This window comes from Hemitrygon akajei, chromosome 11 (genome assembly GCF_048418815.1).
Source record: "Hemitrygon akajei chromosome 11, sHemAka1.3, whole genome shotgun sequence".
Taxonomy (NCBI): domain Eukaryota; kingdom Metazoa; phylum Chordata; class Chondrichthyes; order Myliobatiformes; family Dasyatidae; genus Hemitrygon; species Hemitrygon akajei.
The window spans coordinates 66,368,095-66,382,933 of NC_133134.1; positions in this window are offsets into that span (position 1 = coordinate 66,368,095).

Below are 14,839 nucleotides of genomic sequence, written 5' to 3' on the forward strand. Positions count from 1 at the left end.
CAATGCTATTGTATGCTGAGCCATTATTGATAAATAGCAGTTGGACATAAGTTTTGATTTTGTCTAGGGGCTCCAGAGAACAGCGAAGAGTCAGTGTTTAAAATTAGGACAGGCATAGAGAAGGTGGATGGTAACAGTCTTTACCCCAGGGCAGAGGAGTCCAAAACTAGGAGACTCAGTTTCAGGGTGAGATGGAAAAGATATAAAAGGGGATAGAGGGACAATTTTTTCATGCAGAGCGTGATGAGAGTATGGAATGAGCTGCCAAAGGAACTTGTTGAGGAAAGTACTGGACGGGTACATGGAGGATTGGGGCTTGGAGGATAATGAACCAAATGCAAGAAGTTGGGACTAGCTGGGTGGGTACAGTTGTCAACAGGTACTCACTGTGCCAGAGGGTCTGTGTCCAAGCTGCATTGTTCTGTGACCATATGATTTAATTTCATTTTTTGTTTTAGAGATCATGTAATTCCAGGTGGGTTTTGAAGATGCTGCCTGTCATTAGCGGCTCTTCAAAAATCGAGAGACCTGCTGATCATTTGTCTCATTGTTGGAGATGAAATCGTAGTATCCATGTGAATATCATTCATTCACAGGATGTAGGTCAGCCTTTACTGCCTGTTGCTCAGTGCCCTTGAATGCCACACAGAACCTCAGTATATGACAATAATAAACCAACTGCAATTCAAACAGAATGTCATGCTGCTGCATTTCAGAGAGCTACACTGCTGTGGGCCTGGAAAGCCAAGCTGTGTCAGGATGGTTGGTGACTTCTGTAATGAACAGTGGGTGTTCCCAATGGGTTTCATGGCAATCCAGCTGTTTCTCCATACCATTACCTTTATTAATCCAGTTATTTCAGTTGCTGGAGTTTAATCTCCAAAGCTCCTGCTTCTGCTCATTCAGTACCTAGACTATTATTACAGTAACAAATCTCACATGCTGCCTTGGCTCAGAGAACAGCTGAGTGATTTTGTCACTGGGCTGTATTTTAGAATCACTGGGGTACATCTTAAATTTGTACATTAGTAGAGCATGAGTGATTTTAGTGGAAGTAAAAATTGAGAAAGATTTAAAATGGACATTTGATCTATTACTGGGCATATTACAGGCTGCAAAGTATTAATTGTATCTCTGAGTTCTCCCTGTGTGCAATCCTCAGAAGCCCTCAATAACACGTGAGCATGTCTGACTACAAGGCTAGTATTTTCCCAGAAGTGAGATGTCCCATTACAGCTCTCATGAACTCCTGAACGCATTCATGAGGTAACAGTCTCTTACCAGCCTATTCCCTACATTCACTATGCTCTGGGTAATCTCTAGCTGCCTTTCCACAATCTTTCTCTGACTTCCCTCTAACAGAATGTGGAACAGGTTGAATATGCTGATGTTATTTTGTCATAACTCTACACATAGATAACAAAATCAATCTCAACAACAATCTGAACTCAGTGAGCCAAGCAGCGTCTGCAGTGGGATATGAACTGTGGGTATTCCAGGTTGCAGGTTCCAACCCAAAACGTTGGCAATTCCTTTCCCCCACAGAAATTGTTTGGTCTATTGAGTTCCTCCAGCTGCATGCTTTTTTGCATCAGATTCCAGTAATGCTAGTCTTTTGTGTCAACAAAATCTTTCTCCTTCCTTAACATATTTTTCTTTCTCAGTTTTACCAAAATTGCTACATCTGTTACTTTCACTCAACTTCTTTTCTTCTAAGTTCCAAATACACCTCGAGCCAATCTCCTTCCTTCCATCAATCTTGAAATCAGATCCTGCTGCTATTTTTTTTCCAATGAGAAATTTATGTAATTATAAATCACAAGAGCTGCAACAGCAGTGTTCTAATGGGTTTCAGTGTCAGAATCAAGAACAAAATAGTCCTTTGTTTCTCCAAGTCTTGCATCAAGTGCAGTCTGGCTGAGAGGTGACTTACACGGTTTTAATATTACAAATATGGAGTCTTGAAGGACTAAATAGAGAAAAGGTTTCCAAGGTCCAAAGCATCATCTCGTAATCTTTCATAGTCTTAAGAATAGACCTAATGTTCAACAGTGCTTCAGTCTTCAGTTTATCCTTACCTTCAATATCCTACCATAGTTTAACCTTCCTTTTCTCCTCCAGCCCTGCATCCCTCCACAATCTCTTTGCTTGTACATCTTCAACCATAATTGTTCCACTGCTTGAGGCTGGATTCAGCTGTCCAAGCGCTGCCTCTCTCAACCTCCCCTCCTGGAAAAGGCTCATTGCTCATCTGTCTTACTCTAGATGTCAAATCCCGTTTGAAAATGCTCTTGTAAAACTCTTCAGCATGTTGTGCTGTCTTATAGGCAGTGTATTAACGCAAAGTCATTCCCTCAGGTCACTCTTCAATCATTTTTCCAGAGAAAATAAGGAGAAATAGTGCCATCTTACTAAATCTCTTTCACTGCTCCTTAACATTGGAAAACAGAATTTATACCAGAACTGCAACAGTAGTCTAGCTAAGCTTCTGACTGTTTAACATAATCTCTCTGTTTTCCTTCCTAGAAATGAACCTCAGAGGTCCAAGTAAATTTATTCACAAAGTACAAATATGTCACTACATACAACCCTGAGATTCACCGTAAATGCAAAAGAAACACAACTAAATCAATGCAAAACTGTACACAACAAGATGAACCAACATACGAAAGACAAATACAAAAATAAATTAATAATAAATAAAAATCAAGAATGTAAGATTTGGAAATTGATCCTTGGGTTGTGTTCAATTCAGTATTGGAGTGAGTGAAGTTGAGAGTTGGTTCAAGAGCTTGATGTTTGAGGGGTAGTAATTGTTTCCGAACTTGGCAGTGTGGGTCCTGAGGCTCCAGTACCTCCTTCCTGATGGCAACAGTAAGAAGGGAGCATGCCCTGAATGGTGGGGGTCCTTGATGATGCATGCTGGTTTCCTGCGATAGTGCTCCATGTAACTGTGCTCAGTGGTGGGGAGGGCTTTACCCATGATGGACTGGGTGGTCTCATTACCTTTTATACACTTTTCCATTCAAGGGCAGTGGTGTGTCTATACCAGGCTGTGATGAAACCAGTCAATATAATCTCTACCACACATCTACCACACAAATGTTTTGAAGTTTTTGACAACATGCCAAATCTACGCAAACTTCTAAGGAAGTGGAGGCGCTGCAGTCCATTTTCTGTAACGGCACCTAAGTGCTGCATCCAGGGCAGATATTCGGAGATGCTAAAACAGAAGAACTTAAAATTGCTGACACTCTCCACCTTTGACCCCCCCCCCCCCCCCCGATGAGGACTGACTGGCTCGTGGACCTCGGGTTTCCTCCTCGTGTAGTCAGTAATTAGCACCTTCATCTTTCTGACATTGAGTGAGAGGTTGTTGTACAACTCAGTCAGATTTTCAATCTCCCTCCTTTATGCTGATTTGTCACCGTCTTTAATTTGGGCAACAACAGTGGTGTCATCAACTAACTTAAATATGGCATTGGAGCTGTGCCTAGCCTCCCAGTCACAAGTATATGTAACCTGTATGTCTTCAATCCCATGCACCATTTAGTGATTTATGTACATATTTATCCATCCAGATTCCACAGTTCTTTTCCCCTGATTAGACACAGGTCTTCCCCCAAATATTGTTGCCTCTTTCTATCCCCAACCAAAATACAATGTCACCTAATTACCTGTGCTGAAGTCTATTTCCAAACTTCATGCCTATTCTGTCAGTTTGAGCAACATTTCTGTGACTGTTGTCACTTTCCCGACCACTTTATTATTGTGGGTGTTAATTCATTACATTAACCCTGATTTGGTGGCATCCAAATGTTTTGAATTGTACTTTTACTTATTTCAATGTTGAACAAGATTACTGGCAATAAAGGACCTTGTGGAGAGTCAAATTCCTTCTTTCACCTCCCTGTAACTATCTTCTGCAAATCTATGCGTTCTTTGTAGTAGCCAGATTGAGGACTGACTGCTCTTCGCCAGCAAAGGCAAAGAGCAGTTCTGAAAAAAAAGGAAGGAGTTCTGAAAAAAATGATGTATTCTTTGGGGAACTCTTTGTGAATGATTCAGAATGACATCTCTGTTGACTGCAATTCATTCTATCAGTTTTCCCTCCATATATTTTATTAAAAGTTCCTTTCTCTTTTCTTCCATCCATTTTAATTACTAGACTTTAGTTCCTCTGTCACCGTAACTTCAGGAATCACATGATCTATCTAACAATTTTCTGACACTGCTCATCATTGCAATTATTTTTTAATATTTATGCAACAGCTATTTTCTTCCTATGACTGTGTATAATATCCACCCCATCCCAAGCTTGTCCCCTCCCTAAATGTAATGTTTATCCTATATACCCTTGACACTTTTCTGATTTCTTCATCTAATGTCATACCCATCATTTAAAGTTCAAAATAAAAGTATTACAAACGTACATATATGTCACCATATACACCCTGAGACTAGGTTTTGTGCAGGCATACTCAGTAAATCCATGAAGCACAGTAGAATCAATTGAAGACCACACACAACCGGTGCAGACAAACAAGCAATGTACAAAGAAACAACAAACTGTGCAAATACAAAATAAAAAATAAATAAGCAATAAATATTGCGAACATGAGAGGAAGAGTCGTTGAAAGTGAGTCCATAGGTTGTTGGAACAATTCAGTGATGGGCTGAGTGAAGATGAGTTAAGTTATCCTCACTGGTTCAGGAGGGGTTGAGGGATAATAACTGTTCCTGAACCTGGTGGTGTGGGTCTCTGATGATGCGTGCTGCTTTCCTGCAACCATGCTCAGTGTAGATTAAAGGAAGAGAGAGGGCATAAAATAGAGCAAAAATTAGTGGGAAGTTAAACAATTGGGAAACTTTTAAAAAGCAACAGAAGGCAACTAAAACAGCCATAAGGAGGGAAAAGATGAAGTATGAAGGTAAGTTAGCCAATAATACCAAAGAGGATACGAAAAGTTTCTTCAGAGAGATAAAGAGTAAATATCAGACTGCTGGAAAATGATGTTGGAGAGATAATAATGGGGGACAAGGTAATGGCAGATGAACTGAATAGTTATTTTGCACTAGTCTTCACTGTGGAACACAGAAACTATATTCCATTCAAGAGTGTTGGGGTGTTGGGGGGTCATGATTGAGTGAAGTTGTCATTAATAGGAAGAAGATGCTTGGGAACTGAAAGGTCTGAAGGCAGTTAAATCACCTAGACCAGATGGACTACACCCCAGGGTTCTGAAAGAGATAGCTGAAGAGATTATGGAGGCATTAGTAATGATCTTTCAAGAATCAATAGATTCTGGCATGGTTCCAGAGAACTGGAAAATTGCAAATGTCACTCTAATCTTCAAGAAGGGAGGGAGGTAGAAGAAATTATAGACCAGTGAGCATGACTTCCTTGGTTAGGAAGATGTTGGAGTTGATTGTTAAAGATGAAGACTTGGAAGCACATGATTAAATAGGCCCTTATTGATTAATGATTAAATCTGTTGGAATTCTTTGAGGAAATAACAAGCAGGGAAGACAAAGAAAAATCAGTGGATGTTGTGTACCTAGATTTTCAGAAAGGCTTTGACAAACGCTGCACATGAAGCTGCTTAACAATATTAGAGCCCATGGTATTACAGGAAAAATACTTATAGAATAGATGTACAAAAAAGCTGGATGAACTCAGCAGGTCGGGCAGCATCCGTTGAAAGAAGTAGTCAACGTTTCAGGTCGAGACCCTTCGTCAGGACTAAAGAAGGAGGGGGCAGGTGCCCTATAAAGAAGGTGGGGGGGAGGGTGGAAAACCAATCAGAGGAAAGATCAAGGGGTGGGGGAGGGGAAGCAGGGAGGGGATAGGCAGGAGAGGTGAAGAAGGAATCTAAGGGGAAAGCACTATGGGTAGTAGAAGAAGGCAGAGTCATGAGAGGCGATAGGCAGCTAGAAGAGGAGACAGAGTGAAGGTGGGATGGGGAAGGGAGAGGGAGGGAATTACAACATCATTACAACATTGAAATTGTTGTAAAGGGATTACAACATCGAATTCTCCAACTTCCGGTAATTCCCTCCCTCTCCCTTCCCCCATCCCACCTTCACTCTGTCTCCTCTTCTAGCTGCCTATCACCTCTCATGACTCTGCCTTCTTCTACTACCCATAGTGCTTTCCCCTTAGATTTCTTCTTCACCTCTCCTGCCTATCCCCTCCCTGCTTCCCCTCCCCCACCCCTTGATCTTTCCTCTGATTGGTTTTCCACCCTCCCCCCCCACCTTCTTTATAGGGCCCCTGCCCCCTCCTTCTTTAGTCCTGACAAAGGGTCTGTACCTGAAACATTGACTGCTTCTTTCAATGGATGCTGCCCGACCTGCTGAGTTCATCCAGCTTTTTTGTACGTCTTGATTTGACCACAGCATCTGCTGTGTACTTTGTGTTTACTTATAGAATAGAGCATTGGCTGATTGGCAGGAGACAAAGAGTGGGAATAAAAAGGATCCTTTTCTGATTGATTGCCAGTGACTAATGGTGTTATGCAGGACCATTTCTTTTTACAGTGTATGTCAATGATTCGAATGAAGGAATTAAAGTTTGTGGACGATATGAAGACAGGTGAAGGGGCAGGTAGTGTTCAGGAAGCAGAGAGGCTGCAGAAGGACTTGACAAATTAGGAGAATAGACAAAGAAGAGCCAGATGGAATTCAGTGTCAGAAAGTGTATGGTCAAGTGTTTTGTTAAAAGAAATAAAAGCATAGATTATTTTCTATACAGGGAAAAGTCAAAAAACTGAGTTGCTAAGGGACTTGGTTCTCCTTGTGCAGGATTCCCTAAAGGTTTATTTGCAGGTTGAGTCAGTGGTGAGGAATGCAAATGCAATGTTAGCATCCATTTTGAGAAGATGAGAATATAAAAGCAAGGATGTAACACTGAGGCTTTATAAGGCTCTAGTGAGGTCTCACTTGGAGTATTGTGAGCAGTTTTGGGCAGCTTATTTAAGAATGGATGTGCTAACATCGGAGAGGGTTTAAAGGAGGTTGATGAGAATGATTCCTGGAATGAAAGACTTAGCATTTGAGGTGTGATTGATGGCTCTGGGCCTTTAAATGCTGCAATTTAGAAGAATGAGGGGAGGGGGATCTCATTGAAACCTATCAAATGTTGAAAGGCCCAGATAGAGTGGATGTGGAGAGGGTGTTTCCTATGGTGGTGTGGTGAACTACATGTACCTGTCTGAACACAGCCCCCTGCTGACTGCTCCTGTGGCTCCTCCCACAGACCCCTGTATAAAGGTGATGGAGGTCTGAGTCCGGCCTCTCAGTCTCCAGGATGTAGTATGGTGGTCACTCACTGCTTGTTCCTTCTTCCAGTCAATAAAAGCCGATACCTCGCTTTTACGTCTCAGAGTGAGTTATTGATGGTGCATCAGGTGGAGGAGTAAGACCAGAGGACACAGCTTCAGAATAGAGGGACATCAATTTAGAATGGAGACGAGGAAGTATTTTTTAGGTAAAGAGTGTGAACCTGTGGAATTCATTGCGACAGACAATTGTGGAAGCTAGGTCATTGGTTATATTTAAGGTGGAGTTGATAGGTTCTTGAGTAGTCAAGACATCAAAAGTTATAGGTAGAAGACAGGAAAATAGGGTTGAGAGGGAAATGGATCCTAATTCTCCTATCTCTTATGGTCTTATGTGTTCAGTGGTGGGAAGGGCTTTATCTGTGATGGACTAGGCTGCATCCACTACTTTTTGTAGGAATTTCCATTCAATGGCATTGGTATTTCCATACCAGGCTGTGATGCAATTAGTTAATATACTCTCCATTAGACATCTCTAGACGTTTGTCAAAATTATAGGTGTCATGCTGAACCTTCACAAACCTCTAAGAAAGTAGTTGCATATCCATGCTGCTCCCAGGACAGATGCTCTGAAATGATAATGCCAAGGAATTTAAAGTCACTGACCCTCTCCACTTCTGATACCCCGATGAGAACTGTCTCATGGAATTCTGGTTACCTCCTCCTGAACTCAGACCTTTGGTCTACCTGACATTATGCTTTCCAATAAATAATGATATGAAGTTTTTACCATTTTACTGAGATTAACTAAAGGAATTGGCTTAGTGGAGAAAGTTACTGCTGGTTTTCAATGAATTGTCACAAGTTCAAACCATAGTCTGACATAAAAGTGAAAATCTCAACAGAGAGTAACTAAGAGGGCTACAATTGTTCAGTTTCTAGTTAAGAGCAATTATCAAGATCTGACCTCCGTGCTCCTTAAGGATTTTGGTGGGATCAGACTGCAGTGGAAAAGCTGTTTCAACTGAGGGCATTACCGCAAATCAGTGGCCATAAATAAAATATGGTCCCCTGGCCGTGGGAGCATAGAAACAGGATGATTTGGCAGGGGGCAGGACTTCAGGTTCTTGGATCTCTTCTGGGGGAGGTATGACCCATAGAAAAGCAACAGGTTGCACCTGAACCTGAAGGGGAGCAAAGGTCAGGTTTGTTAGAGCTGTAGGACAGGGTTTAAATTAATCTGACAGGGGGATGGGAACTGGGACTCAGAACAGGGTGGATGGTGAAAAAAAACAAAGATAACATGCAATTGGACTGCCAGGAAGGGCAGGCAGATGATAGGATAAAATTGCATGAGTATCAATGCTTTCAGGATGCAGAAATAAAAAAGGTAACAAATACAGTCCTCAAATATAGTAGGCTCAACAACAAACTGCTCTAAAAAGGCATCTCATATGCATTCAACAAATTCACTCGGTTGGGATCAATTGCCAATCTGATTTTCCCAATCGACCCGCATGTTAAAATCTCCCATAACTATCGTAACATTGCCACTGGCAAAGCTTCACCCTGAGTATCATGAACAGTTTTGGACTCCTTATTTAAGAATAAAAGTGCTGGCATTAGAGAGGGTTTAGAGGAGGTTCACAAGCATGATTCTGGGAATGAAAGGGTTTTATATGAGGATAATGAGGAACGTTAAATATGAGGAACGTTTGATGGCTTTGGGCTTATACTCACTGAAATTTAAAAGGACGAGGGGTGTATGTCATTGAAACCTTTCGAATGTTGAAAGGCCTAGGCAGAGTAGATGCAGAAAGGAGGTTTCCCATGGTGGTGGAGTCTAGGACAAGAGGGCACAGCCTCAGGATAGAGGGACAACCATTTAAAACAGAGATGCAGAAGAAATTTTTTTAGCCAAATGGTGCTGAAATTATGGAATTTGTTACCAAAGGCAGCTGAGGAGGCCAGGTCGTTAGGTGTATTTAAGGTGGAGATTGATAGGTTCTTGATTGGCCAAGCATTAAAGGTGATAGGGCAAAGGCCAGAGATTGGGGCTGAGGAGCGGAAGAGAAGGATCAGGCATGATTGAATGGTGGAGCGGACTCAATGGCCTAATTCTGCTCCTATGTTTTATGGTATGGTATTGCAATAAATTTAGGGGGAAACTCTTTAATGAAGAGAAAAGGAGAATGGGGACATCTTCAAAGGATAAACCTAAAGAATAGGAATCTGGCTGAGACGGTGGGTGAAGGCTCATGGGGTACATCCCAATCAGTTGAAAAGTTGAAATGACCTTTGATTGTATGGTAAACTTCGATTAATACTTTCTTTTTTCAATCTTTCCTTATTTTGTCACTGCTTAGAACAAATGTTGCCACAGGAACATCTTGCATGGAATCTTTTTTCTCTCTCTCTGCCCATCACTCTTTGCCTGTTCTCCATCTCCCTCTGGTGCTCCCCTCCCCCTTTCTTTCTCCCGAGGCCTCCCATCCCATCATCCTTTCCCTTCTCCAGCTCTGTATCCCTTTTGCCAATCACCTTTCCAGCTCTTAGCTTCACCCCACCCCCTCCTGTCTTCTCCTATCATTTTGGATTTTCCCCCTCCTCCTCCTACTTTCAAATCTCTTACTATCTTTTCTTTCAGTTAGTCCTGACAAAGGGCCTCGGCCCGAAACATCGATAGTGCTTCTTTCTATAGATGCTTCCTGGCCTGCTGCGTTCCACCATAATTTTGTGTGTGTTGCTCAAATTTCCAGCATCTGCAGGTTTCCTCGTCTTGCATGGAATGCCCAGTTTTAAGACTTGGTCTAAATAGGACTCTAATTTTTTAGAGCTGTACTCAAGCTGGATAATTGCATGTAATGGGTAAAGTGGCTGTTTACATTCCTTAATTAATGCACTTACTGGAGTGCAAAAATTACCCATGTACAGCAACTTGGCTCCCAGGCAAGCACAGCCCTGAAAATTGGTCCACAGTGCAAACTCAATTTAATGCTTGTGTGCACAGCTAGATAACTGTGTAAATTCTGTTCGGTAACCATGACAGGGAAAGAACAGAGAACTAAAGTTTCAACAGTGGAAGAGTGTCAACCAGTTGTCATCAAGTTCTCTTATAAAATTGTGAAGCTGCTCCGGTGAAATAGATTGAATAAGAAATTTCTGTCTGAATGATCCCCCAAAACTTCGGTCCAATCGCATGTTGCATAATTATCCCTCATAACTGCTGTAAGACTTAAAAGGTGGGATTGAGGGAGGGGTGAAAGGCTTCATATGTGTATAGCAACATTCGGAAGCAGACAGTGTGAAGGCTACAACAGCTGGCTGACTAATCCTGATCGTTTGGATGCCTCAGGTTGTGAATTGGGTCTGATTCGTTGACAGTTGTAGTGCAAGTTATACCGACCACCAAGCTGTCATGCCTGCTGGAGCAACAGGCAGATGGTGATTCCACTTAACATACAGCACTGCCAGGTACTGGCACTTTGGAGCCCTTTGCCCTGCTCATGCCATATACTGTATTAACTTCACCCAGCTGACCACAAGCTTTCTAGCAGGAAGAGTCCCTAATGCATCCCATCCCTTCCACCAGGGCTACCTAAAGAGCTTCATCAACTATTAGCAGCTTGGTTGCTGATTGATTCACATTGGCTATTATTTAGCTCTATTTCTCAAGCCATTCTGAGGGATTAGTATTACTATCCGGTCCCTTCAATAATCAAGTGCTTGTAGACTTTAGTGGCCTTTGGAATTCTCTATTAAGAGGGTTGTTTGGGAGTCAGAGTGGTGGGAAGAAGGAATAAGAGGGGTCTACTTGAGGGAGCATGGAGGGACATGTATTGTCAACAGAGTGACATCCACATTGGCCCTTCGGGGAAGAGCTCTCCCACAGGAACATAGCAAGAAACCTTTTTGAGGCATATGCCTTCCAATGAGGACTTGCCCACTGAAATATGCCAACTGCTCCATAGCATGGGTCCAGGAGCGTTGTGCTCACCTTTATGCATTGACCTCCTTTCAGGCAAGACCAAGAATGGTCAGAGAATTATCTCTCCCTTCGCATGTGGAATGTCATGGATACTCTACACTCCAGGAGGGCACAGTGCACAGGTAGCATTCTGAGAGTACCACTGAACAACATAGGGATGATGTGTAGTGCCCTTGTGGAAAGATTCCTTTCATCACTTGCCTGGCTGGTATGTGACCATATAAATCTGGTATGGAGGGGCCACCGCACAGGAATAGAAAAAGCTACAGAAAGTTGCAAACTTAGCCAACTCCATCATGGGCACTAGCCTCCCAGAATCCAGGACACATTCAAAAGATGATACCTTAAAAAAGTGGCATCCAACATTAATGTCCCCCATCACCTAGGACATGCCCTCTTCTCATTGCTACTATCAACAAAGATGTACAGGAGCCTGAAGGCACACACTCAATGAATCAGGAACAGCTTCTTCCCCTCTGCCATCAGATTTCTGAATGAACACTACCTCAGTATTTTCCTTCTATTTTTGCACTACTTATTTAATTTATTTTTTTAGATACACTTCTTAATGTAATTTATGGTTTTATTATTATGTGTTGCAATGTACTGCTGCCACAAAACAATAAATTTCATGGCATATGCCAATGAAATTAAACCTGATTCTGATTCTCATTCAATTCCCAGTCCTGATCCCTTGGTGGTCCTTTGATACCTTAACTCCAAAGAGTGGCTCAAGGGTAACAAGGATAGCTCCATGGTGAAATGTTCTTAACACTGCCAACATACCAACCATCAAGTTAGCCACAGTGAGTGCATGACACATTAAGACTGATCAGACAATGACTGTTGTCTGAACTTCACGATGTCTGAGCAGGAACTCAGCCTCCATGGTCATCTTCTGTGTCCTGCAACCATCAAACAGGAAGACAAGGAGGAGGGAGAACACTTCAGCCCTGCATCATGCAATGAGATGATGGGCAGTGTTCTCTTACGATCAGAGCCATGTTCTCTTATGAAAATCATGTCCCTTGATTCCCTTAATATCTAAACATCTACAAAACTATTGTGCAAATAGCAGGGCCTCAACCTTAACAGCCCTCTAAATTCCAAAGGTTCAGTGCCTACAAGGTGAAGTTATCCCTTTTCATCTCTCTCCTGATTAGCTAATTCCTTAAGTCTGTGACCCCCGGTTCTAGACATCCCAGTCATGGGAAGCATAAACTTCATATCAGACCTGTTATGCCCTGTAAGGACTTTCTGCATTTCAATACCTGTCAGGAAATGTAGAGGAGTCTTGACCCAAAAGCAGAGCAGTGGAGATGATTTAGCAGTAAACAAGACTTTACTAATAAACTGCAAATAACAAACCACAAGGAGCCAGTAAACAAGAGAGATCAGATACTTACATAACAAGGCAACAAGGTAACACGAACACATCTAACTACACTATCAATAATGTAAACACTTATCTTAAAACAAAAATAACACAGATGTTTGAAACCTGAAATCAAATCAGAAAGTATTGGGCAGAACCTGTGGAGAAAGAAACAGAGCTAATGTTTTAGGCCAACATCCTCATGTTGATTATCATCCTCTTGGCCCAAATAAAAGCCCAGAGAAACTTAACATCCCAATGCAAGTGTATGCAATAGAATAAATGTCAATATGTGTGCATCCCTGTGTTCCTCGTGCCCAGTATACAAAGTGCTAGATTGGCTTTGCCGACTCTTGGGCAATATCTTGGAAGTGAGTCTAATTTGTTTTCACTCCAGTGTTCTGGGTTCTCGGGTCTCTGAGGAGCTTGATACAGCAGCTACAGTCTCTGCCATAGATGGGGCAGCAGAGATTTGATGATGCAGCAAATGGTTACAAGGAGAAAGAGCAAATAGAGAAGTTCTGTTACGTAAACCTGGAATATTGGAATACAGTGCAGTTTTGGTCCTCTTACATATAAAAACAGGAAAGTAACATTGGAGACTATTATGAATAAACACCCAGCTAATCATAAACACAAGAGAATCTACATATGCTGGAAATCTAGAGCAACACTCAAAATGCTGGAGAAACTCGGCAGGTCAGGCAGCATCTATGGTGAAGAATAAATAGTCAATGTTTTGAGCACAGACCCTTCACCGAGACCGGAAAGGAAAGCAGCAGAAGCCAGAATAGGGTGGGGTGGCGGAGGGGAAGGGGTACAAGTCAACAGTACCAGCTGAGATCAGCCTCTTAGTTGGCATGGATGAGTTGAGCTTAAGGACCTCTTTCCATACTGCAGGATCGCCCTTGTATTGTCTGTGAGAGAAAGGTTGGCAAAGTGCAAAAAGCATGCAGTCCAGCTGTGGGCCCTCCATAAGGAGATGATTTACCTATGAATGGAATCTGTGAACCACATGATAAGCACACACGCTTGGTAGTTTAGCATTTAGCTTAGTTTTTGGGATGAGAAGATGTCCTATCAAGAGAGGCTAAATAGTCTGGGTTTAGCTTCTCTTTGGAGGTTCAAAAAATGAGTGATAACCTGATTGAAGCATGTAAGATCCTCAGGGGATTTGACAGAGTACTGCTGAGATGTTTCCAGCAGTAGTAGAGTCACAGATAAGTGGACATAGTTTCAAGATAAGGGGCCAGACATTTAAAACAGAGGTGTATAGAAACATTTTCTCACAGAGGGTGGTAAATCTCTTGAATTCTCTGCACTGGAGGATGATGGAGGTCAGATCTTTCTTTATATTTAAAGTGAAGCTAGGTATATGTACCCTAGTGGCTGTACCCCTTGACAATAAGTACTCATGTTTGAGTACTGTTGGGGGGGACAGCCTACCTGGAGGAAGTGACAGTGGCCGGGCCTCCGGCACAGAGGACGGCCCTGTAGCTCAGAAGGGTAGGGATAGAAGAAAGAGGACCATAGTAATAGGGGACTCGATAGTCAGGGGTTCAGACAGGCGGTTCTGTGGAGGTGATCGGGAGTCCCGGATGGTAGTTTGCCTCCCTGGTGCCAGGGTCCGGGACGTTTCTGATCGCATCCAAGATATCCTAAAGTGGGAGGGTGAGGAGCCAGAGGTCGTGGTACATGTAGGTACCAATGACATAGGTAGGAAAGGGGAAGAGGTCCTGAAATGAGAGTATAGGGAGTTAGGAAGGCAGTTAAGAAGAAGGACCGCAAAGGTAGTAATCTCGGGATTACTGCCTGTGCCACGCGACAGTGAGAGTAGGAATGGAATTAGGTGGAGGATGAATGCGTGGTTGAGGGATTGGAGCAGGGGGCAGGGATTCAAGTTTCTGGATCATTGGGACCTCTTGTGGGGCAGGCGTGACCTGTTCAAGAAGGACAGGTTACACTTGAATCCTGGGGGGACCAATATCCTAGCAGGGAGGTTTGCTAGGGCTACAGGGCAGACTTTAAACTAGTAAGATGGGGGGGCGGAAATCAATTTGAGGAAACTATGGGAGAGGAGGTTAGTTCACCAGTAGAGCAAGTAAGTAGACAGTGTGTGAGGGAGAAAAGGCAGGTGATGGAGAAGGGATGCGCTCAGCCCGAAGTTGTAGGGGAGAAGAAAGAAAAGGATAATAA